Raw genomic sequence first — 26,977 nt, forward strand, 5'->3', positions numbered from 1 at the left:
TCTGCATCACGCGATAGTTTGTAAGTTTAAAATTAATTTTATATTTTTAAATGAGGGAGACGAGGAAAAAGCATTTGGTGCACGGTATGGTATCATCAATCACCTTGTGCCATCAGTTCAGCTATATACTAGATATATAAAAGAATAAGATATTATTAATCTTTCCATGGGGTTGGAAAGAAATGTCTTGAGGAGATACCTGCGAGCCAGGGAGTTTGGGAGCCAAAGGAGAACGCTTCTTGGACGGGACACCCCAACAAGGGAACCGACAGCACCTAGAAATGCATATACTGATCTGCCACTCCAGCACCTGTCCTGCCAACAGCCCCGAAGGAACCTGCTTCGGTTAGTCCAGTAAATCAAAGTGGCATCTCCCTAAAGAGGTAACTGGAAGAGAAGCTGTCCAAACCATGCATTCCATTCCTTACTGGGCCACCTGGAATTTAAAGCTAAAACACTGGCTTTTACTTCAAATGCATAAGGAGTCTACCTCCCCAGCATGACCTTTCACTCAGTTTAGAGAATTAAATAGAGCTTACCAAAGGGTAACCTTCTCTCTTTTTTCATGCACCTGCACACATCCCAAATCAAGAGAGCTGAAACTAAATGATCCTTGAAAGCTGGGAAACAGCAATGACCTTTTTTTGAGTAAGTCTTCCTGGAAAACATCTGGGAGGAAAGGTCTTGATAATATTAGAATCAATGTCAAAAGAGCTGATAATTTGAGAAAACATTTAAAGATTCAGAATTTATTTCAAATGGAATCTCAAACTCCCAGGAAAGGAAGCACTTGCTGAAATGTAATGAAAAATGAAATGTATTTTTGCCTTGAGCTATAGGCTTGAGCGAAAAACCCACGCAAGGTAATTATTTGAGGGTTACTAAGATGAATATTCTAATCATTTCATTCCAATCAGTTATTTTCAGTAAGAAATCCTGTCAAAGTGTGCCACTTACAATTATTCAAAGAAGAAATCCAGTGTAAATGGTTTTAATCCTTTCTCTGAAAACGAATGTGGTGTGGATGTCCCGTGGATACGGACACTCAGTTATCTTTCTTGTTGACACACATAAGAAAATTCCGGCTGGGCACACATGATTTATTCTTTATGTCTGGGGCTGTGCTGTAATCATTCACCCCTTTTTCAAGTCGAGTTTGGCAACTTTATCTCGCTTGCAGTTTGCATTTTTTTGAAAGTGAAAATATATTCTGCAGCTTTTGATGTGTTGATTGGTGGGAAGGTAAAGACAGCCGCACGCAGTCTCTGGAGACCGGCTCAGTGCTAAATGAAGACCTCTAGTGCTTTCTTGTTAGCCAAGATAGATCTACATCCCGATGAACCACAACTAGTCAATAGCAGAGGCTCCCGACGCATGTTCTCAGAAGCCACAAATCAGTTTTCCCTGGGACTTAGTTATCGGCATCTTGTGCCGTAGGCCATGCCCTGCTGCTGTTTGCACGACTGTAATTTTCCCCCCAGTGAAGGTTTTAAAGTCACAGGCTGAGACTGTAACCATGCTCTCTGGGCAACGAAGCTGTCACAGGCCTGCCAGATATCAATTGCCCATCAAATAAATTGCTGCTTTAATGTACTCAGCCTCTCACTATTAAGGAGGTTCAATGCTAGCAGGATTTCCCGCGGTTATGTTTTCCTCCTCCAAAATTTATTTCCAAATGTCTCCTTACCTATGACCAGCACTTATATTATACTGATGTATGTGCAGGAGTTGGTCCGCTACATTTTTAAGTCTCCATTATTTTTGTCTCAAGGATTGCAATAGCCCCCTTATTGGTCTCAACAGAACTAGCATCTTTCCTACCTAATCCACTCATAACTTGTTTCCACAGGCATCTTCCTAAAATACAAATCTAGTCACATTTCTCCTCTTTTAAGAATTTCCCACGGGCTCTCCACAGTTCTCAGTGGGCCTCAGGAAAATCCCCATTTGGTAGAGCCTAGGATACGCTCAGAGAGTGCCATTTTATTAGGGAGATTTGCTTTCTTTGGATATCAGACTAGACTGTCCCCTGAAAGTAGTTCAATGCCTCACTTTTGTAAAATGATAGTTCGAATTTAGGCCCCAAAGCTATGTTGGAAATACCTGTGTTAGTGGCTTATAGTGCTGCTTTTAAAAGGATTTGTGGGGAGGGCTCCTGGGTGGCTCAATCGGTTAAGTGTCCGACTTTAGCTCAGGTCATGAGCTTGTGAGTTCAAGGCTTGTGAGTTCAAGCCTTGCATTGGGCTCTGTGCTGACAGCATGGAGCCTAGAGCCTGCCTCGAATTCTGTGTCTCCCTGGCTCTCTCTGCCCCTCCCCCACCCATGCTCTGTCTCTCTGTCTCTCTTTCTCTCTCAAAACTAAATAAACATTAAAAACATTTTTAAAGGATTAGTGGGTTATTTATGTAAGGGGGACTCCCATCTCTGGCCAGCAGGCCATCCCTGACGTGCTCTGGACAGGTAAACCCCTAAACACAAATTGTCCGTCTCAGCAAATAGCCGCTCTCCCCCTGTTAGCTGGGGCCTCTCCTTCTCAAAGACTCCCATTATGCACAATGCCCTCTAAGAAGATGCCCCTGTATTTGCACATCCTGGACCCTGAAGGGATCAATTCCCATCCTCCTCTGTTTTGATGTAGAGTGAGCTTCTCGGGACAACACCTTCCTCCTCTGTCAATAGGAGCAATTCTCTGCCACCCTCAACTATAGTGTAAAAGCAGTACACCAAATTTTGAGAGCAGTATCAGTGCACGTGGTGACCTCCTCTCAAAGGACATCAAAGGTGTCCTCGCCCTCCTGAGGACACTCCGGCAGTACCGAGCTACTTATAGTTCCCCAAATGCCCTCCTCTTCAAGGCTGCGACTTGCCTACTATATGCATTGGTTGTCTTCGCCCGGATTCTTCTTCTTCATCTGCCTGCTGCACTCTTACTCATTCTCTAAGTCTCAGTTCAAACATCACCTCTTCTCTGACATTTACAAAGGTTAAAGGAAAAAAATATTCTTTCTTTCTTCCTTTGTCTCTCTCTCTCTTTTTTTTTTTTTTTTTAAAGAGAGGCTTGAGACTGTTTGGGAGAGAAGGCAGCAGAGTGGGAGAGATTGATTGGCTGGGATAATTGATGGAGCCCAGTCCAGAAGGAGATGATAAAGGTAAGATCAAAAGCGCAGAAGGAAAGCATTGTGTGCCTGCTCTTACACACCCCCGTGGATTGTGACCATTTGTTTGCTTAAAGCTCTCCTGCTCCAATGGAGTGGTGGCCCAAGTCATAATCCCCTCTTGCTCAGATCACTGTAATAACCCCCCGAAGTGGCCTGCTTATTTGTACCCTGGGTCCACTCTAGAATAATCTCAGCACAGCAACCAATGAATCTTAAAATGCGGTCAGATTCTGTCACTTCTCTGCTCAAAAGCTCTCCATCCCATTCGACATAGACACCAGTAGGCCACAAGCCCCCACATAATGCACCTTGTCCCATCCCCTTTAAGGAGCATATCACCTTCTGATATAATGCTTGCATTACTTATTTATGTTGTTTATTCAAAACCTCACTCTAACTAACATGTGAGTTCCATAAAGAAAGTTTTGCCTGTTTACTTTTCTGCTGTGTCACCAGTAACTGGGACACCTGGTATGTCCTCAGTAAATATGTGCGGAATGAATGAGTGAATTTTCCCATGGATATAAAAACAGTATAGAAGTTGAAAAACTCATAGAATTTGTGTCATCCATGATTTTGCCAAAAGTCTTGGATATCCTTAACAAAAGTCCCTTTTGGTAAAATTTCCTGACTACTAATCAAACTTAGTAAATTTGGGGGCGCCTGGGTGGCGCAGTCGGTTAAGCGTCCGACTTCAGCCAGGTCACGATCTCGCAGTCCGGGAGTTCGAGCCCCGCGTCGGGCTCTGGGCTGATGGCTCAGAGCCCGGAGCCTGTTTCTGATTCTGTGTCTCCCTCTCTCTCTCTGCCCCTCCCCCGTTCATGCTCTGTCTCTCTCTGTCCCAAAAATAAATAAACGTTGAAAAAAAAAATTTAAACTTAGTAAATTTGAAGTGCTCCATAATGAGCTTTTAAAAGAATAAGACACCAAGGGTGTTATGCGCATGTATCTCAAATATCTTTTTTTCTGAATATACTTACACAACTTCACAAAAAAGGAAAAAGAATATCCCGAGAAAATAAGCAAAGATAATGACATTTGTCGTTTGTGTTTGAATAGCTGAAATAAATGGAGACAACTTCATATCTCTCTGCATGTTTTCGTTTTGTTCGCTACTGTGTGTATAAACTACCGTTATCATTTTTATGCAGAAAGTTGCCCCCAGTTGATGTGCAAATTGTTTTTGTCTTTCTAAGCTGTTGAAAAGTGTGTTTCTTAACTAAGCCTATGGCCAGAAATTCAGTTTATATCTCTCATGACACCTATGTGCCAAGAGAACATTTTCATGCCTGAAGACGGTTATACCTTCTGTGCCATGAAGAGCAGAATGATGGCTGTTTGGCCTTTGAACAACATATCGTCAAAGTCAAGTCACACATTTCTCAATGCCATTACGCAAACAGAGGCAGAATGAAAGCCAGAGGCTGTAAAAGTAATTCTTGGATGGCTTGAGGAGTGTATAAAATGTGCTCTATAATTTTCAGCCTCCTGCAGTGCAAGTGATTAGCTAAAGAAACACTTTGAACCTGTTAGTTGTACATCTTTTAAACCATTTTAAATTATGGAAAAGACAGTCCTCAAGAAATTAATTAAAGTTTTGGACAATAATGCAATCAGGGATATCTGTGTTTGCAGTCTTTTCTCTCTGCTTGCATACATCTTTCTCTGTCAAGTACATCAAACAGCTAATTAGCCCCATTTTAAGAGCTTCACTGCTCACATCACTTAAAAGGATCTCCAGGCTGCCTTCTTAGAGACTTTATGCTTTCTTTGCATTGGTTTCTTGAATGCCTCCTAGACTTTGAAAGAATCTATTTCCTACATATCAGGGAAACTTTAAAAGTAGATGGGCTTTCTTTCCCACAAATCAGCTTTCTTTGTTTTCTCACTCATGATCAGCATTTTATAAATAATCTTGTAAAGGTTGATAAACCTATTTCACCTGGTATTTGCTTATTTTAAATACCCTTGGGTTTGCTGAAGACATCTGAAAAACATTAGAATGACTGCTTTTTATTAAGACATGTGGTACCAGAAAAAAAATTATCAGACTAAAGTGTTGCTTTCATTTAGCATAAAGCGTTACCATGACAAAAGTTCGGTGTTTCAAATACCCATTTTAGAAATAACTACAGGTCACATGATCCACAGATATCACATGTTAGCACATGTTAAAAGTTATAACCATAACTAGAGACAGAATTTCTGACTCACAGCTTCCATTAATCTGAACTATCACATGTCATCTCAAGTTGACTATAAAAATAACTCAAGACGCCAGAGTGCTTCAATTAACAGCTGAAATATTGTGATATTTTAACACAGGTGATATAAAGACTCAGAGCCACAAATAGATACATGGCTGTGAGTTATAGCTATTTCCTTGCAGGTTTATTGTTGAAGGCAGATGTAGAGAATGCCTTCCCCTATCATAAGCCAATCAAGCAGGGCAGGGTATGGCTGGGTGAGGGGGTGGGTAGAAGTGGATTACACTAAAACAGTTTCTTGATTATTTAAATATATGTATGTAAATATATGTATGAATATGACCTGGGGCAGGAGAGGTGACAGGCAAGCCAAGAACACCCAAGAGTACTTGAGATAAGGGCCCTATAGTATCTTGAGTAGAACAAGGTGTCCAGAGGAGCCAAAGAGACATTTGTGAAATAACAACGGCAATAATATTAGACATCTATCATGAACTCGGTATGATTTAAGCATGATTTTAAATGTAAACACACTAAATCATTGAATCTTCACAATTCTTTGAGATTGGTTCTTTCTTTCTTTCTTTCTTTCTTTCTTTCTTTCTTTCTCTCAAATTTGAGAGAGAGAGAGAGAGAGAGAGAGAGAGAGCATGAGCAGGGAGAGGGACAGAGGGGGAGAGAGAAAGATAATCCTTAAGCAAGCTCCACACTCAGTGTGGAGCCTTATGGGGGGCTCGATCCCAGGTCCCTGGGATCATGACTGGAGCCAAAATCAAGAGTCGGATCCTCAAATCACTGAGCCACCCAGGTTCCCAAGGTTGGTTCCACTCTTAAATATTATCACTAACTTACCAATCTAGAAACTGAGCTACAGTGAGTTTAAGTAACTTGGTCAAGGTCACACATACACTAAATTGTGGATTTTGGATTTTACCCCAGGTAGATGGGTTTCAGAGTGTTGCAGTCCTATAATTTTGAAAAAAAAAAAAAATGAAGGGCAGAAATGATGGAGAGAGGGTGATGGAGATGGAAATGGGAGGTGAAGGAGGAAGGAAGAGAAGAGAGGAGGACCATATGCACTATATAGAGGCTAGAAAAGAAGCTATTTGTTTAGTGACACCTAATATTATAATTTTAATGGAGGGTCAGAATGTTTAAGGAGTAAAGGAAGGAATGGTGGGAAAAGATTTCCCTGAGGAGTGTGATATTTGACCTGTGCTTTTGAAGTGAATCATGCTGGATTTAAGACTTTTTTGCCTTAAAATTTCATTAAAACTGAACCCCTAACTAGTATTAATGCTTACTAAAGTATATTTTCATACCAAGCAGAAAATGATTTCAACAAAAATAAATATTATGGTTTCAAAGGAGAGGGAATGAAAGCCAGGTTGATACATGAACTATCCAAATAAAGTGAAGAAAAATAAAAACACATGAACACTTAAATTTTTGCTCATATTTTACTAGGAGCCTGCTCATAAGTCCCTATATTTCAAAATTATGCTATCAAGGCTTTAAGGCTGGCCTCATGCAGGTAGGCCTAAGAAGGGCAATAAGCAAGAAGTAGTCTTCAATGCTTAGCAATAAAACAGAACAAAAAATATTTGTAGGGTGGTAGTTGCTGAAACCGGACCTATTTTCATTGTGTTCTCTTTGGCAAACACCTTTGTGAGAAATCAGTTTCCACTTTATCTGGCTTCAGTGCCCTGAGTCAGTAGTGTCTGGGCCTTAGGATGCCTGAGCAACCCACAGCCATACAAAGGACTTAGGAGCGATTCTGGCTAGAGGTTACATGAATCCAGTTTGTACATCTCACTACCAAGTTCAGGGAGTCTGTCCCCTAGAAATTCAACCAACTCACACTTATTGAGTGCCTACCACTTGCCAGGCACTGTCCCAGATATTGAGTTGGGGTATTTGTTTAAGGTCATATAGCTAATGTGTGATCGTCAGGAAAAGCAAGATCTTTTGTCACTGCATCTAGTACGCCGTCCACTGAATCATGCAGTTACAACCTTTTGAAGTTGTTTGCTCAACTTGGTTTTGAAAAAGTGGCTGATTATCTGGCTTTTCATGACTGTCCAATTTCTAGATGGTTGCTTCTTGCTGTTTATTTTCTGTGTAGAGCCAGCTTGGAGGCGTTTTGTTATTGGAGGAGCAGTTGACTGCTGAGAATTCGGATTTTGCCTTCCACGTCCTATCACACTGTTTAGGACTAAACAGTATTAAATGTGGCTTAAAACTGATGTCAGTACAACTCCTGTCAATGTAGGTTCTAATTGCAGCAACTAGAAACAGTCACTGACAGTAGATGGTTTCATTGACTGTAAGGTCTTTGCCGCCTCTGTATGCATTTAATACTATGTGTTTAGTTTTTCAAGGAGTTTTCTATCTCTGAAAGAAGTTACCTAAGCATGATGTGATGTGATCTTTGTTACAACATTCCAATTGTAAGATAATTTGATTTAAAGCTTCCCGTCAACCTTCTAGACTCCTGTATTTTACAGGTTACTGGAGGGATCACATTGAATCCAGCTATGTCTGGCTCCAATGCTTCCCTCCCCCATCTTGATACTGAGATATAATATTATTTTTTTGGCATTATTATTGAACCACCTACCCCTTCTTGGCTACTTTACCAGTAATAAAAATGTTCATGATATTCACCAAGGTTAACCTCTCTGGGTGTATTTTGGATCCCAGGTCTTTCATTTCTTCCGGTCTGGAGCTGCAGCTTCTATTATCAATGTAATAACAATTACTGCTAATACATCTTAAGTATTAAATAGATTTTTAGATGGGTATCTGCATGGCTCAGTAGGTTAAATGTATGACTTTTGATTTCAGCTCAGGTCATGATCTCACAGTTTGTGGGACTGAGCCCCACTTTGGGCTCTGCACTGACGGCGTGAATCCTGCTTAGAATTCCCTCTCTCCCTCTCTCTCTACCCATCCCCTGCTTACTCTCCTCTCTCTCTCTCTTTCTCTCTCTCAAAAGTAAATAAACTTAAAAAAACAAATAGCTTTTTAGATAGCTGCATTATTATGGTTACCTACTTGTTAGCTAATAGAGTAAATCAAGTAAGTACTTCATAATTCTTCCTGGAACATATATAACACGTATCAGTTTTTCTATCTATCTACCTATCTATCTATCATCTATCTATCATCTATCTATCTATCTATCTATCTATCTATCTATCTCTATCTCTATTTTCTGCCCACCATTTTGGTATCCAATATCTTCTTGCTAAGTTTTTTTTTTTAATGTTTATTTTTGAAGGAGAAAGAGAGAGAGAGAGGTGGGGGGAGGGACAGAGATAGAGGGAGACAGAGAATCCAAAGCAGGCTCTGTCTGTGTTATCAGTGTGTCATCATTGTGGTTTTACTTACCTAGTTTTTACTTATCTAATTTACTTATCTAGTAGATAAGATTTCAACTTCCAATGTCTAGGTACTATATATTTTGTTATATAGTGCTTGCTTAGGTAATGCTTATCGAATGGGTCAAATAAAAAAATAATTTCTGCACATTTTCTATTCTTAGAGTGTCTGCTGTCTTGCTTGACCTCTGCATTATTAGACCAATTATTACCACTTCTGGACCTCTCTGGTCATTGCCACCTATCACTAGGTGATAGTGATGGCACCTATTGCCATTCTCAGTTTCTGACTTTAGTTCCAAGTTGCTGCCTTGTTCTCAGGCATACAATCCACAAGCGTGGGTGCACCTACTTTCTACTTTCTTAGCATCAGACTCTTCTGAATAGCTCTACACTGCCTTGCCTACCAAACTCAAAGTTCCTATTCTGGTATATTAATATTACTTTTAATTAACATGTTTGACCAGTTCGGTGACCTAAAACTAGTCACTATTTTAAATACCTGCACTATAACTATAAAAACTGCTCATGTAATTCTAAAAAAAATGTTAGGGTCACACAAATTCTAATAAGCATGATTAAGGTAATTTTGATGGAAATTTCATTAGCTCTGAACAATTATAAAGTCATATTTACCAGGCAACACGTGTGTAGTGGGAAATCCAAGAACTTCTGTGTTTATCGTAGGTTTTTTTTTTTTTTAATTTTTTTTTCAACGTTTTTTATTTATTTTTGGGACAGAGAGAGACAGAACATGAACGGGGGAGGGGCAGAGAGAGAGGGAGACACAGAATCGGAAACAGGCTCCAGGCTCCGAGCCATCAGCCCAGAGCCTGACGCGGGGCTCGAACTCACGGAGCGTGAGATCGTGACCTGGCTGAAGTCGGACGCTTAACCGACTGCGCCACCCAGGCGCCCCTATCGTAGGTTTTGTTATAGCAATTAAATGTTTTATTCTAAGATTCTGACAAAAGAATTTGTTCTAAATGGTGCAAAAAAAAAAAAAAAAAAAAGAAAAGTGAATATATTCAACTGCATGTGTTTTCCCAGACTTCTTTTGTCCCCATGCCTATGTTAAGTCTAAACTTGTGAATGATTTCTCACATCGTGTCTGCACATAAAAGAACCTTATGAACATATCTAAAAATTATTCTGGAGTTAATGACATTCATCATAATTGTTTCGTGATTGCTTTTTGTAAACTTCTAACTGGAATTAGACGTTCTTTATAATAGTATGCACATGTAACATTTTAACCTAAAAGTTTAAAATGCCAGGTGGAAGAGTATATTCAATGAAGGGCATTGAAAAAAATGTCCTGATTACTGAGCTCAGTCTGTGGTATTTTCTTCTGCCAACAATGACAGCAACACTGAGTGTCATGAAATGAATAAGATTATAATTATTATCAAAATGAAATCCTAAAAAGATGGATATATTCATTTTAGTTTTCAAGATAAAGTACAGTAAGGAAGAATGATTAAAAGATAGAGATTTTGTCATTCCAAGGACAAATTCATCATATACGGCAAATATTACAGCAAAGGGGATTGACATCATGATAGGTTTGCCTCAAATCTATTATCTTTCAGTTAATGATACCTATCGTGCTGGAAATGTGAAACCCCAAAGTAACATATTAAGTTGTTCACTTGGTTTGTAACTGGAATTCTTTATTCTAAATTTGGAATGACAGTTATTATTTATTTTATTTCCAGCATTGATGAGGCTCCCAGAATAGCTGAAATAATTCTGAAAGAAGCACATACCCAGAATAATAATAGTAATGCGATCAGATGTCAAATAGTCTTTCTTCGGTCCTACTAAATCCTCAAAGTAAAACTTTATGTAATCGTTTCATTTCCAGCGTAGCTGAAGCACATTTATATTCAAGTTATTATGAGTTGTAGACTGCTCTGGAAATTTGTGTGAGGGCGGGTCTTGGTGACAAGAGTATGTAGGAACACATTCTCCTCTGCCAGTCCCATTCATGTCACATCAAAAACGTGAAAGAATTTGGGGTGCTTGAGTGGCTCAGTCAATTAATTAATCAAGTCTGACTCTTGATTTAGGCTCAGGTCATGATCTCACGATTTGTGGGTTTGAGCCCCATGTGGATTCTCTCTCTGTCCTTCCCTGCGGTCTCTCAAAATAAATAAATAAACTAAAAAAAAAAAGAATGCAAAGGAATTTATAACCTACAAATGTAACTGTTGAGTTTATTAGTCACATACTTAAAACAAATATACCTCTAATTGGACATCAATAATTATCATAAGCTTGGAATACTTGAATACCTACAGCTGCCAGGATAAAAGATAAAGTCAAATCTAGTTGCATAATCAGTGCATCGTACATCAGTGTTTTCATTTCTAGATAAAACATATTTGGTGAAAAATAATATGCTGCTCCTGGTAGAATTGTTTGATTTCCATTGAAAAGTATTAATTTTTTCCCTTAAAAATAATATGTCCTAGTTATCTTTTCATCTCAGTTTTGATAGAGTGGCTCTTTTTTTTTTTAATTGATGCACAATGATTTATTTAACCAATTTCCTATCTTAACTCTCTTAAACTGTTTCCATTCATTAGCCATAAGAAGTAATTTTAATGCTTTAAAGGATAACTTATACATACATGTATTGTTTTTTCATGTGCAAGTGTATCTGTCCACACATTTATATACATGAGATAGCTGAATCAAAGAGTAAATGCAATTGTTATTTTGGTGAATATTTCCCAGTTAACCTCCATGAGGTTGGTTTTGTTTGTTTATGCCATTTCACACTCCTTCTAGAAATGTAGTGAGCCATGTCTGAGAATCTCATAAAAAATGTAGTAGTTTTAATCTGAATTTATTATTATTAATGAGGCTGAACCCCCTTTTTTATTCAAAAAATGTTTTTAATCTTTATTTATTTTTGAGAGAGAGAGAGACAGAGTGCAAGCAGGAGAGGAATGGAGACAGAAGGAGACACAGAATCTGAAGCAGGCTTCAGGCTTTGAGCTGTCAGCACAGAGCCTGACACGGGCTGGAACCCACAAACCATGAAATCATGACCTGAGCTGAAGCCAGACGTTTAACCGACTGAGCCACCCAGGCGCCCCAGTTGAACCCCCTTTCATAGGTTTCAGAGGATTTCTGTTTCTTTTTTTTCCTTTAAGATCTTATTTTTAAGTAATGTCTACACCCAGCACCAGGCTAAAACTTACAACCCCAACACCAAGAGTCTCATGCTCTACCAAATGGGTCAAATCTCCTTTCGTGTCTTGCCACACTTGATGACACATTTTGAATTTACCCTTTTGAAATTTTCTCTTTTTAATTTTTTTTAATGTTTATTTATTTTTGAGGGAGAGAGAGAGAGAGAGAGAGAGAGAGAGAGAGAAAGCCAGCTGGGGAGGGGCAGAGACAGGGGGAGACATAGAATCAGGAGCAAACAGCACAGAATCAGTGTTGTTGTCAGCACAGAGCCCAATGTGAGGCTTGAACTCACAAACCGTGAGATCATGAAATGAGCCAAAGTCACATGCTTAACCGACGGAGCCACCTAGGTGCCCTGAAATTTTCTAATTAGAGATTCCATGGCTAACTCTGCAGTTCTCCATTTGGACTTTCATTTCATGTTGGACTTCATGTTGATTTTGACAGCACTTCTCCATGCTGGCGATATGTCTCAGGGACCTTATATAATGCTTCCCCTCACAACTCTCTCTCCGCACAAATTCTTAACCATCTCAGCCACTCTGTTCTTGTGGTGCTGAGGGCATAGGTGAGAGAATAGAGAAAAGTTTCAAGGGAGGAGCGGTGAGACTGGTTGTTGTTCAGGAACATTTCTGATTTGATAAAAAAAGAAGCTTCTTTCTTTAATCAGTAGACTAATAGGAAGGTCTCTTTGGGGTCTCAAGTTAAAGTATTCAATGGAAAGTGATCTGTCTGAGTAATATGATCAGACACAAAGTTAGCAAATTCTCAGTGCTCTTCATAATGGTTTTGACTATTAGCTTTGCTCAGTTATGATGAAACCTTTGAAATGATGATGCTATTTGATTCCTATTCAGGGATTTTAGTATCCATGTTAGTGTCTAATGGCAAATATCTAGGTTTGAATTTGTTTCACTCCTTCCTGGTAGTGATCTTGGGGGTGTTATTTCAATGATCTCAACTTTAGTTTCCTCAAGAAGTAAAATGGGGTTATTAATAATTTTAATCCTTAGGACTATTGAGTATTAAGTTAAATAATGCATATAAATTGTCAAGGATAACACCTGCCATATCCTAAACAAAGTAATAGATGATAAATAAATTGGTAATAACTAAATAATAGATAAAAAATAAGTAACATTTCTTATGAATAATCTTTTTTTAATATGAAATTTATTGTCAAATTGGTTTCCATACAACACCCAGTGCTCATCCCAACAGGTGCCCTTCTCAATGCCCATCACCCACTTTCCCCTCCCTCCCACCCCCTATCAACTCTCAGTTTATTCTCACTTTTTAAGAGTCTCTTATAGTTTGCCTCCCTCCCTCTCTAACTTTTTTTTCCCTTCCCCTCCCCCACGGTCTTCTGTTAGGTTTCTTTGGATCCACATAAGAGTGAAAACAAATGGTATCTGTCTTTCTCTGTAGGACTTATTTCACTTAGCATAACACTCTCCAGTTCCATCCATGTTGCTACAAATGACCAGATTTCATTCTTTCTCATTGCCATGTAGTATTCCATTGTGTATATAAACCACAATTTCTTTATCCATTCATCAGTTGATGGACATTTAGGCTCTTTCCATAATTTGGCTATTGTTGAAAGTGCTGCTATAAACATTGGGGTACAAGTGCCCCCATGCATCAGCACTCCTGTATCCCTTGGGTAAATTCCTAGCAGGGTTATTGCTGGGTCATAGGGTAGATCTATTTTTAAATTTTTGAGGAACCTCCACACTGTTTTCCAGAGCGGCTGCTCCATTTTGCATTCCCACCAACAGTGCAAGAGGGTTCCCATTTCTCCACATCCTCTCCAGCATCTAGTCTCCTGATTTGTTCATTTTAGCCACTCTGACTGGTGTGAGGTGATATCTCAGTGTGGTTTTGATTTGTATTTCCCTGATGAGGAGTGACGTTGAGCATCTTTTCATGTGCCTGTTGGCCATCTGGATGTCTTCTTTAGAGAAGTGTCTATTCATGCCTTCTGCCCATTTCTTCACTGGATTATTTGTTTTTCAGGTGTCGAGTCTGGTGAGTTCTTTCTAGATTTTGGATACTAGTCCTTTGTCTGATACGTCATTTGAAAATAATCTTTTCCCATCCCGTTGGTTGCCTTTTAGTTTTGTTGTTTCCTTTGCAGTGCAGAAGCTTTTTATCTTGATGAGGTCCCAATAGTTCATTTTTGCTTCTAATTCCCTTGCCTTTGGGGATGTGTCAAGTAAGAAATTGCTGCAGCTGAGGTCAGAGAGGTTTTTTCCTGCTTTCTCTTCTAAGGTTTTGAGGGTTTCCTGCCTCACATTCAGGCCCTTTATCCATTTTGAGTTTATTTTTGTGAATGGTGTAAGAAAGTGGTCTAGTTTCATTCTTCTGCATGTTGCTGTCCAGTTCTCCCAGCACCATTTGTTAAAGAGACTGTCTTTTTTCCATTGGATATTCTTTCTTGCTTTGTCAAAGGTTAGTTTGCCATAATCTTAATAATATTAGATTTACTGATAACGGTAATAAACTAAGTCACTTTGAACAAAGTTAAAAAATTATTAAAAAAGTAGGATTCAGATGCTTTTCACATTGTTAACGTTCTGCATTCAGGTTGTTAAATCAAAGTTAATAGTAAAAAAATTAAGTTTATAGTATGATACTTAAAATTTTAATCAAAATTACCATCCAACTTACTTTTATTATTGAGATAATGATATATATTCAAGAATTTAATTAGTATTCATATAGACTGTTAAAAATTTCCAGTTGTTGGGGCGCCTGGGTGGCTCAGTCGGTTAAGCGGCCGACTTTGGCTAAGGTCATGATTTCTCGGTCCGTGAGTTCAAGCCCCGCATCCGGCTCTGTGCTGACAGCTCAGAGCCTGGAGCCTGTTTCAGATTCTGTGTCTCCCTCTCTCTGACCCTCCCCCGTTCATGCTCTGTCTCTCTCTGTCTCAAAAATAAGTAAACGTTAAAAAAAATGTAAAAAAAAATTTCCAGTTGTTAATATATAGTAAGGGAATGTTAGTTCCTTGAAAATATATTTGTGGCACCACCTGATGACTTTTTAAGTTCCATTTATTTAAAAATTATAAATATAATTAATTGTTTTATTTTGATTCATAGAAATGCAGAAAGAAAATTTTCATGAAACAAAATGTCACTTTTATATATGTATTATGCTCTAATCTGTTATATTCTCTTCCTTTTCAACCCATTTTATTTTATGCTTTTCAAATGAAGGTCATGTCTACTAAATTGTTGTCACAAACTACTAACGGTTTATGATCTGCAGTTTGAATAATACTGCCCTAAAGTGCAAACTAAAGAATGTGAAGTTGTACCATTTTTTAAAAGCTCCATCCTAAACTGAATTTGAAAGTTTGTGGCTTTCATAAAATTAAACAGGTTTCTCTAGTAAAAGACCTCTCAGGGTTTAGTACCTAGTTAAGAATTTCCAAGAAGAGGGTTGATACAAAATGCAGCATTTTCTAATTGTGTATGAGACTGTGCAACAGAATACCTCTTGCTCTTCCATTCTTCCTGCCTTCCTTCTTTCTGGTCTTCCTATTTTGTTTCTTCTTTCCTACCCCTCTTTATTACCAGGAACCACTTTTAGAGAGTGGTTTGCAGGAAATAGACTGCATATATTTTCACATGCCCCCCCCCCACAAACCCTCAGGTTTCTTTTGGCTATAATATCTTACTGTTCGCATTTTTTATTTGCCCAAATCACATATTTCAATGTGTGAACTTTGAATTTGTCCAACGAAATTGCTATAACTCTCTGGAAACATCAGCTCTGTCATTATTTTTTCTCATCAAACACACTTTTATTTTCTATTCCCTATGGTAGGATTGTCATAAATTGCACATTCTGCATATGTTCACATTATAAAATCACATCTCATAAGTCAAGATTTACTGTTAGAACCCTTTAGTCTATTTAGATGCCAGCTATATTTACTGAGTGCTTTTGATAGTATTCTATAGACCAGTTATGTTGTTTTAAATCAATAAGTCATTACTATTTAGTTGTACAGAAACAACAGAAATAAAAGATCAGAACTAACAATTTATTGAATGCTTACTATATACCAAAGTTCTTTTCTTCACAAATGTTACATCAGCTAATTCTGCTACATTAAAACACACACAGGGGGGCCTGGGTGGCTCAGTCTGTTGAGCGTCTGACTTTGGTTCAGATCATGATCTCGCAGTTCATGAGTTCGAGTCCCACGTCAGGCTCTTTGCTGACTGCTCAGAGCCTGCAACCTGCTTCGGATTCTTTGAATCCCTCGCTCTCCGTCCCTCCCCTGCTTGCGCTCTGTCTCTCTCTCTCTCTCTCAAAAATAAAAGAACATTAAAAAAATTAAAACACACATACACAGCTACTATAAAGCCTGGTGATTTAAAATCACATCTCATAGTTTATTACATCTCATAGTTCTACAGATTGGTTGGGCTTAACTGGACAATTCTGTTGGTTTTACCTTTGGTCACTCATGTGACAGCAAGCATTGGATAGCTCATCTGTGGGTGGGACATCTCAAATGAACCCCCTGTATACCTGAGGCCTTGACGCTGCCTCTTGTCTGGGTCCCTTTATGCATGTGGTCTCATGATTGAAGGCCTCTGACGCCAAGGCTTAAGAATTCTCAATTCTGCCACATTCTATTGTTCAAAGCAAGGAACAGCCCAGCGCAGAGGATCTGAAAACATATTGTGGCGATGTTTTCCAATACACCACAAGCGACTTCAAATAAAATCTTTACAAGAATGCTGTAAGATGGGTAGAAAGATAAAGACCTATTTTAAAGCAGAAACCTCAAAGGCAGTTGGGGAAAAAGCACCTATTTGATGCAAAATAACTGGTCGTTTATAAAGTACATAATATGGAATAAACAATTGACCATAGTCTCTGCCAGGCTTTACTTTTAATTCTGTCAACCTTAAAAAATTATTTGAGGAGGGGCGCCTGGGTGGCGCAGTCGGTTAAACGTCCGACTTCAGCCAGGTCACGATCTCGCGGTCCGTGAGTTCGAGCCCCGCGTCGGGCTCTGAGCTGATGGCTCGGAGCCTTGAGCCTGTTTCTGATTCTGTGTCTCCCTCTCTCTCTGCCCCTCGCCCGTTCGTGCTCTGTCTCTCTCTGTCCCAAAAATAAATAAACATTGAAAAAAAAAATTAAAAAAAAATTATTTGAGGAGAACAAGTTTTGATGCATTTCTTCTTTTGTGGCAGTGAGTGCCATTTAGTAGAAAACACATAAGAATATGCACACTACTGCACTGTCTCTCCGATGCCCAGCTGTGTGGTCCAAAGCTAGCATAACACAGAGTTTCTTCAGAAGGACTCAGGTAAAGATTCACTGAAATAACTTGGGACTAGTATCAGCATTCAATAAATAATAACCATTGCCCCCATCCTTGGCTCTACAACAATGGACTTTGTAAAAATCTATTTAAACAAAATAAAATTCCAGACTTCATATTACTTTCTCCCTACACTCTTCTACTGCCTTAAAGTATAAGCAAAGTAAAGAAAGATATCGCATATATTTACATTTTTTCCCATGTTTTAAAATGTTATGGTAGATGAAATGGAAAGAGAAAAATATTTTTTATCTTTTATTTTCAAAATGAGCAGTGAAGCACCTCTTAAAAATCGACAACTCAAGTCACTTTTAAGTGTATGTGGATGCGTGTTGGGAGATGGTAATCATACTATTAAATTCTGAACGTTTTGGATAGAGATATTAAATTTAAAAAAATCAAAACATATTTACGTTTGAGAGATAACAGCTACAACTGCAGCGCCTCTAGAGAAAGTCTAGAACGAATACCAGACTTGGGAATCTTTGGTCATACTATCACACCACTAGTACTCCAGCTGAGAGATATAAAAAGAAGGATATGGGGACTTAAATTCAATTTGATATTTTCTAGCCAAAAGCCAAAATAAAATATAAGACACCCAACTTGTGGTAAGGGAAAGAGAAAGGCTTCAGGTAGATCTCAAGGTGCCTCTCTGGTAGAAAACAGTTAAGATACTTGCCTGAACTACCTTCCAGGATGCTGATTCAGGATTTTTGTAAAGGGATCCTTTTAAGTATGATGGTCTTGTCTTCCTAAATGTTTACACCTATCTTCTTTTGTTTGTTTGTTTGTTTACATCTATCTTCTGCCAGACCTTTGCTCTGTAGGAAAAAAACAATTGTTGCATGGAGGAAGGTGTACTACAAATGAAAATAAGGTCTCCAGTTGATGTTGGGGGATTCTAATAAATATTTCAATCAGTGTCAGGGAGAGAATCATCTTCCTGAATGATGTGAGAGAGGAGAGAGGATCAGTGACACTGGGCAGGGAAGAGGTCATTCTCACAGGGTCTTGGTGATAGCATCACCTCAGCGACTGCTGGACGCTGGACCTGAAACGGGGCCAGGCCACTAGGAGGCAGAGGGGGAATAACAATGAAAGACACCAGCCCAAGAGACTGTCAGAAGCCATAGGAAGGCTCTTGAGACCCCCCGCAAGTCTTAGGAAGGCCGGGCCTAGAAGAAAAAACTTCCCTGATCACTTCAATTTATGATGACCCCTACCCCACCCTCTCAAAGTCAAGATGGGTGAGTCAAGCCAGGATTACACTTAATTTTGTTATGTCTCAGGACATCTCTATAAAATATTTTTAACTGTCCAAAACAATTAAGCTCTTCTAATAACTGACATATGAAACAATTATTAGGGATTCAAAAGTGATCCTAATTCCAGGTAAGGCAATGAAGGTAATCTGAGTTTTAAAGATACGGACAAGAGCTATAGGATCTGTCACATAGCTGCTCCCTGGCCACAGCCACAAATACAAAATGCTACAGCCTCACCTTCAGTTTGTACTCTTGGCTATTACAGACATATGGCTTGCGTTGTATTTAGATAAATGATACTGATGCCCTTTTATTCAATGTATTCCTTTTTAAATTTTTGCTTTTTAAACCCCTTTTGGAATAGATCTGTATGCAGTGTGTCCAGTAATACTGAGAGTCATACCTTCCATGACTCTGTGCCATCGTGTGATGAAACGCTCTATTTATATTAAAATGAAGGTGTTCCTAGGGGAGACATAGAGCAGAATGAAACAGCAAACAGCTTTAGAGACTGAATATGTGAAGTGACAGTGACCGCAGAATGGTAGCTGTTGGTACCAAGGGGCCCAGAGGACTGCAGAAAGACACAGTGTGAGCCACAGCGGCTTGAACGTGGCAGCTCTCATAGATTTAAGTACTAACAATACAGCAGCTTATCAAATAGTCCTTGTCTCGCACATCTTGACTTGGTGTGGCATCGTAATAAGTTGGTGGCTGAAGGACAGAGAATGTTTTTTTTTCCTTCTGTTAACCAAATGAAGTATTTTATCATCAGGTAATCATATTTCTTCATGTAATTAAACTCATAGCAATATTGCGATTGCAGAGATCTGTTTACTCTGGGTGGTAAGAAAGTAAGGTGTGAAAATAAATTTAGGTGAAATGACACGCAGACTAGGAAAGAAAGAGGAGATTAAAAAATGTGAATTAGGGGCGCCTGGGTGGCGCAGTTGGTTAAGCGTCCGACTTCAACCAGGTCACGATCTCGTGGTCCGGGAGTTCGAGCCCTGCGTCAGGCTCTGGGCTGATGGCTCAGAGCCTGGAGCCTGTTTCCGATTCTGTGTCTCCCTCTCTCTCTGCCCCTCCCCCGTTCGTGCTCTGTCTCTCTCTGTCCCAAAAATAAATAAACGTTGAAAAAAAAATAAAAAAAATGTGAATTAAAGTAGTAAAGTTCTTCCCTTGAAGACTAGTTTTCATGGTAATGAAATAGACATGACTGGAGGAAGAGATCAAAGGATTTCCTTGGAATTGTTGAGACTCATCAACCATGTGTCCACAGACAGAGCAGTCAATGAACAGTGTGAAGAAAGACCTGGACTTTCCCTCTTGCTTTGTTACTCTTCAGGTGTATATAATCTTGTGAAAGTGATTTTACCTCTTTTGAGTGTAAATTTACTATTTGTTAACTTCCGTATTCATTTAAGTGCTCTGTAAGTTTCCTTCCAGAACTAAGACCTGTTATTCTTAGTAGAATTACAGAAGTATTAGAAGAGCTCAAACTAATCATCGTCTAGGTGCTTTATTGTGATTACCTGGAAGTTAAGCATCATTATATAAGCTAAAACAAGTGTCCAGTCTAGTGTTTCATGGCCTCAGTTGTCTATTTATTAAAAAGATTTTCTGAGAATTTTAGAACAGGTTATGCGTTCTCCATCAGTTAATCTTTGACTACAGAAGAATTGGTCTTTAATTCAGGTAGAAGTCCTTCCCTACAGCCCCCCTTCTTGGTAAGAGATGGAAAATCTTCTCTACCAGATCAACCTTTGGTTAAAATAGCTAAGTCCACATTTAACCATGAGTGCAAATAATCTGAATTCTGACTGCTTGCCAAAAAGTAATTTCAAATTCACTGTTTCCCAATATCTATCCAAAGGCCTTCAGACAGAAACAATATATAGGAGGGTTTACTTAAAAGATGAAATCCATCCATTATTCCATAAACTTTAAAATCTGCCCCTGGATTTGTTCAAATCAGAGGATAGCTGCATACCTGGGTAGCCTTGTACTGTTGACTTTATAGAATTGCCTTTGCTAAATAGTTGTTTTAGAGGGATGCCAACAGCACTACGAAACTTGTCTTTGTGTCTACTCTAAAAGCACAGTTGAGGATATAAGCCAGTATATTACATGGTACTGGTTTTATGAGGACCATGGGGAAAAATTTCTGTCGGATATCAGTAACAGCAATAACTTTGCTTCTCCTAACAACTGTTCTGATTTTATCTTATATACCTTGTAAACTGTGTAACTGATCAGGATTCTGTTTTCTCACTGACTGTTAGAAAGCTTAGAGCCAGATTTGCAGCCTACCAGTAGCTAGTCTTTATGGTATGAATTTTTTTAAGGGGTCTCATTCCTGGCTCCATTTTATAACCCTATTGATATTTTTTCTTCCATTTATGTATAATGAATTTACTTCAAGTTATCCTTTTGTTTTATTTTACCTTTTAATCTGAAAAAGAGTATTTCTACAGCTAGGTGAGATCTATCTATCTATCTATCTACCTATCATCTTTGCTTATATATTGTTTATTTTCCTCCATGTTTCAAAAAAGACTTAAAAGAGTTTAACAAAATATATGCACTCATATTTAAAAACATGAACCAGTAAAATAGGGTGAAAATTGTGGTGTACTTATTTGATGGCAATTATTAGATCAGAATGATTCTTTAATTGGATTCTTTATAGACTCAGGGTGAGTGACTTTCTCCCATGCAGGAGCACTTTCAATTACACATGGATTAATTCATTGTCTGCTTTCTTATTATATTCCTTGAGCAGTTACTGACTACCATTAGAACTGGGGAAGTCACCTCCTACTGTTTTTTTCTGCACTTAATATTATACCCATACCTCTACCCCTTTCATAAACAAAGTATGGTGATAGAAACCTCCCAGCCCTCTTTTGAAAGATTTCTAACAACATTTTTTTTAATAAGATGTCATTATTCTACTTCTGGAAATGCTTATCCTATTTTAATAATTTTCTTCTTCTTCTTCTTCTTCTTCTTCTTCTTCTTCTTCTTCTTCTTCCTCTTCTGCTTCTTCTTCAGGTGGAAATGATATTATCAAAGTGGCATTTAGGGAGACAATATACAATAGTGAATCACAGGAAAAGAATAATTTTCTTGCTATGTGGCTTTGGAAAATTACTCATCTTCTCTGTGCCCAATTTCCTTATTTGTAAAATAGAAATATAGTTCCTATTTACAAGTTTAATGTAAGGATTAAATGCGTTAATAGATACAAAGTGCTTTCGCATAATCATCATTAGTAAAAGTTCCTCAAAAGTTAGGCACAAACTTGGAGATGTTTTATCAGTCAATTTTGCAGTAAAGCAACAGTATAAGGAGTTCACTTTTGCAATTAATTCCAAGGATGCCTGACATGATAAGAATGAAAGCATAGAAAGACACCATATATAAAAACTTCACTTATGAAGTTTGATCCAGAAAGACTTGTGCTTGAATCTTATCCTCACCATTTGCTATTCATATAATTCATCAATTATTTAACATCCCAGTTTCCTCAAAGGTAGAATAAAGGTAGTGCACACTTCTCAAGGTAAGGATGTGAAAGATATTTGCCAATTGTTTAAGACAGTCTCAAGATAGTAGTCCAAGAGAGAGAAGGTGGGGTTGCAAGTTCTCTTTAGATTTGGGCTCTGGGACACTCCCAGACTGAGGACTAGTCCTTGAGAGGGCTTGTTTGTCCGTTCCGGGGAGTGGAACTTGGCTCCATTCTCTGAGATATCTTTCCTTTTAGACAAGAAACTTTTGTGTTAGCAACTGAGTGGCTCTCTGCTTCCTACCCAAAGAAAGTTGGGGGCCAAGAGGTTTCTTTTTTTTTTTCCTATCCCATTTAATCCAAACTCAGAGTATTTTTCAATACCATTATATTAAAACTTTGTGGATTGTCTATGGATCTGATGGGGCTCCATTACGAGTTCTAACAGCTACATCCATAATTTTTTTTGAGAGAGGCCTGACTCTGTTCTGAGGTCAGTGTGGCAATGTCCTTCAGATACGTATCACCAAAAGGGTCTACCAGGTACCACCTGAAATTTTACAGAAGTTATAAAAAAGAGCAAACAGCCACACCCCATGGACTCTGGCCATAGGCCAGAAAGCTATGTGCGATCTTGTAGGCCTGACTGTAGGCAATTACAGACTGTATTTGGCAGCCCCCACAGAATAGAGATAACCCCCAACACTAGCCTTGGGGCACAGTGAGCACACTGTAGCTTCTGAAGGGAGCTGCAGTCAGGGAAGGACCCAGGACGCCTGGCTGCTCACACTCTCCACATATCTGCATCCTAGCCCAGATGCCTCTGTTTGGAGGGCTCCTTATCAGGAACTTCAGCCAAGTCCTTCCACAGGTATCTCCGGTGAGACCTTCTTGCAGGGTGAGAGAAGTATCTTGAAAATAATTTTCTCCATTCTAATTCGGTACTCAGTACTTGTCCACTTTCACCCTCAGGTTCATAAAAAGCAAGAACCTTTACTCCAGGCTCCCTGGGCAGTGAGATGATCTTTTACGGCTCCCTGATCCACCTGACCCTCAGCCAACACCACTCCATGGTAAAAATTGGCAATATTGGAAAATTGGAAGGTTAAGGTTTCTGGCACTTTATTCTATTTATTTGGACTCTTGTTTACACTACCCATAGTAAGTGATAGAAGTCTTGACTGCTACTTTAACTTTGGCTTGTTGTCTTAATTGATATTCTGGCAGATCAGCTCTCGACACTCACTTGATTTGATATTTGATCCCAAGTATTATTTTACCTTGAGGATTTTTACCAGCTGGGGAGATGGGAACTGAGAGAACTGAGAGACTCATTTTCAGACTCAGAAGGTCCTTGGCCTTCTGTATTTTCCTTATTTTTAATTTTTCTAAATTTTTTTTTTGCACACTGAACAATTTTTCCTTTAGCTCATCTCTGTATTCTTATATCTTACCCTATACAGCTAAGACAAGCCAACTGGCACTTTCGACATTCTGTGCAAGGATATGCAGTCTTATGAAATGAAGAATGAACCAGAACCTATTAGATGTATTTCCTGTCTTTCAAATTACCACAGGTGACAATTTTTCAATTGTACTATACTATTTAACACTCGTTACTCTTTCTCCATTTTCTCACCTCCACAGATTTCCTTCCATCTTTCCAACTGCCACTGTTGCCCACAAACTAACACCACATATTTAAGGATCTACGGATCTATTAGGGTAACACCCCACTTTATTTCTTTTTTTACTTTTTTAAAGTTTTTATTTAAATTCCAGTTAGTTGGGGTTCCTGGATGGCTCAGTTAATTAAGACTCTGACTTCGGCTCTGGTCTGATCTCAGGTTCATGAGTTTGAGCCCTGCATCGGGCTCTCTGCTATCAGCACGGGGCCTGGTTTGGATCCTCTCTCTCTGTCTCTCTCTCTCTCTCTCTCTCTGTCTCTGTCTCTCTCAAAACTAAATAAAATTAAAATAAATTCCAGTTCATTCACATATAGTACACCACACTTTCAATAAAAATGTCTGTATCAGTTAACTATTGCTGTGTAATAAATTGTACCAAAATATAGTAACTTAAATAATGAAGATGCATTATTTCTCCGGAATCTGGGGGTTACTGAGTTGGTTCTCTGCTAGTTTCTGTTGTACTTACTCATGTGATTACATTTAGTAACTGGCTGCTTGTACAGAAAGATTTAAGATGGCTTCACTCGTGTTTGACAGTTGGGTCTATCACATAAGATGCCTCAGTTCTTCTCCATATGGTGGTTCATCCTCTAGTAAGCTAGAATGACTTCCTCCCACGGCAGTTTCAGGGCAATTTCCAAGAAAAAGAAGGTGAAGTTTCAAGGCCTCTTGAGGTTTAGGCTCTGGAACTCAAAGTTATTTCTGCTGCAGCCTGTTGAGAAGCAATTGATAAGCCCAACCCAGATGCAAGCATTCAGGAAATGAACTCCACCTCCTGTCAGGAGAAGCTGCAAAGGACCTGTGGACACATTTATTGTGCCATAAGAGTATTGTTCACTGAAATGAAAGGATTGTGTCTTGACCAGTGTGTGTCTTTAAAAAGTTGCCTCCCCTCTGGGGATAGCTGTTCCACAGAATGTTTCTGCAAGCTGTTTATCTTGGTTCAGTTCTCAAAATCTTGCTTCTACCACTACATGTCAAACCTCAGCTCTCACATTTCCCCGGCACTCCTTTTGATGTTTCTCTTCTCTAGGTAGTCTCCTCTCATAAGGGCCTGCCTATTCCCTTTCCTGGAGTATTATGGGTTAACCTGTGTCCTCCCAACAAGATATGTGGAACTCTTACCCCTCAGCACCTAGGAACAGGACCTTATTTGGAAAGAGGGTCTTAATAGAGGTAATTAAGTTAAAATGAGGACATTAGGGTGAACCCTAATCTAAATAGGGCCTGTGTCCTTGTAAAAGGGGAAATGTGGATACAGCTACACACAGAGGGAACATTTATCATGGTATGAAAATACACAAGAAGAGCACCATGTGGAGTCCAAGAATTGGAGTGATGGCTCCACAGGCTATAGAACGACAAAGACTGCTAAGAAACCACCAGAGGCTAGAAGGGGCAAGGAAGAATTTCTCTACAGTTCTCAGAGGGAGCATGACCCTGCCAACACCTTGTTATTGGACTTCTAGTCTCCAGAACTGTAAGGTAGTATGTTTCTGTGGTTTTAAGACACCCATTTTGTGGTGCTTTGTTATGGCAGCCCTAGGAAATTAATACAGAGGATTTCTTCACGGAATTCTGAATCTTCAGTTGCATGCACTGCTGTCCACGTACCAATTAGTTCCCATGTCAGTACAGTCTCCTGAAAGGCCGTTCTAAATATTACCATCCACGTCTCTGGTTTGTCACAGTTGAGTAACTGCCTGGTGCTTAAAGACTATGCCCTGGGAACTCACATTTGGTAATATTTTTAGTCCTTAGGGCCTAAATCTCAGAAGGAAGCAAAACTTTAATTTTAACAATGTGTATCTTTCATAATACTAGAAATGATAGTCCTTTTCAACAGGGACCTGAAGAAAGACCTATTAGGGAATATCCATATTTTAATATACAATGATTAGACCAATTCCATATAAAAAGGGTGACATAGAAGTTTGTTTTTAAGAAGTCATAAAAAGAACCACCAAGATCTAGAGAAATCAGAAGACAAATTTGACATGACTGGAAACTAATAAGTCATACAGAGAAAGACTGATACCATATGTTTTCACTCTTATGTGGACCCTGAGAAACTTGACAGAAGACCATGGGGGAGGGAAAGGGGGAAAAAAAGAGTTAGAGAGGAAGGGAGGCAAACCATAAGAGACTCTTAAAGACTGAGAATAAACTGAGGGTTGACGGGGGGTGGGAGGGAGAGAAGGGTGGGTGATAGGCATTGAGGAGGGCACCTGTTGGGATGAGCACTGGGTGTTGTATGGAAACCAATTTGACAATAAATTTCATATTAAAAAAAACTAATATAAAAAAGACAAAATAACAAGGAAAATCCCATGTGGTTTCCAAAAGTTTTCTCTGCATATCACTTCATGTTTTAAATGGATTTTCCCCCAAATGCATGCTATCAAAGAGAAACAGATTATTGGTACTAATTCATAGAAATTTTGTGCCTCTACAAAAATGAGAATGAATAAACTGAGGGGATTCACTGAGGTGAGAGGACCCAGGTAAAATTAATCGCTTCCATCATAGTATAAATAGAAAAGGACTCCATATAAGCAGCGAGACTTCTGAATGAGAAAAAAGTCATTTTATTAGAGCTGAAAACATATGATGGAAGAGTTAGTATGGCTTATCCTGGCCTAGATTAAGCCCAAAGCAAACCTTCCAACTGATGTTGAATTACAAGTTAAAAAATCTTCAGAAAGTTTTCTTTAAGTACATATCTTACAAAATTTGAGTTTTTTATGAAGAAAGTTACAAGCTGAGAAACTACTTTCCCACAATCTTATGAAGTGCAAACATTAAATTTAACATTTAGGGAAACCTGCTGGTGTTCTAATGGAGATATGTTGCAAAGAAACTTATTTTATTTATATTTTTAGTTCTTTGACACAAATGTATATAGTTAACATAAGTAAATATTAATATTACTGTGTTGTTTATGTGTGTTCCTTTCAGAGTGCTTTCATATTTTTGTACTAAGTCTACAACTGTGTACAAAAATTTAGCAAATAAATTGTGGGTATGTTATTTGCTTATTATTACCTACCTTCATATCTAGAAATCCACTTTAAATCTTGTTTCTTAAGGAGTCTTATATTCCAGTTGTTTCACATTTGATAGTAACTCAAAATAATTTCAATTGTTTCTTTTGGATAAATGACTACACCTTCTTCCTTTCTCTCTTTCTATCCCCTACCTCCCTACA

The 26,977-nt window shown here is 38.7% G+C and overlaps 1 pseudogene; it reads right to left on the reverse strand.

The window, feature by feature from the left end:
• Positions 1–26,977, reverse strand: part of LOC124521123 (glyceraldehyde-3-phosphate dehydrogenase-like) — a 179,567-nt pseudogene that overhangs the window by 43,579 nt on the left and 109,011 nt on the right.

Source organism: Lynx rufus, unplaced genomic scaffold (assembly GCF_022079265.1).
Source record: "Lynx rufus isolate CCGP_SWC_20201006 ecotype Redwood Valley unplaced genomic scaffold, mLynRuf1.p SCAF_3, whole genome shotgun sequence".
NCBI classification, from domain to species: Eukaryota; Metazoa; Chordata; class Mammalia; order Carnivora; family Felidae; genus Lynx; species Lynx rufus.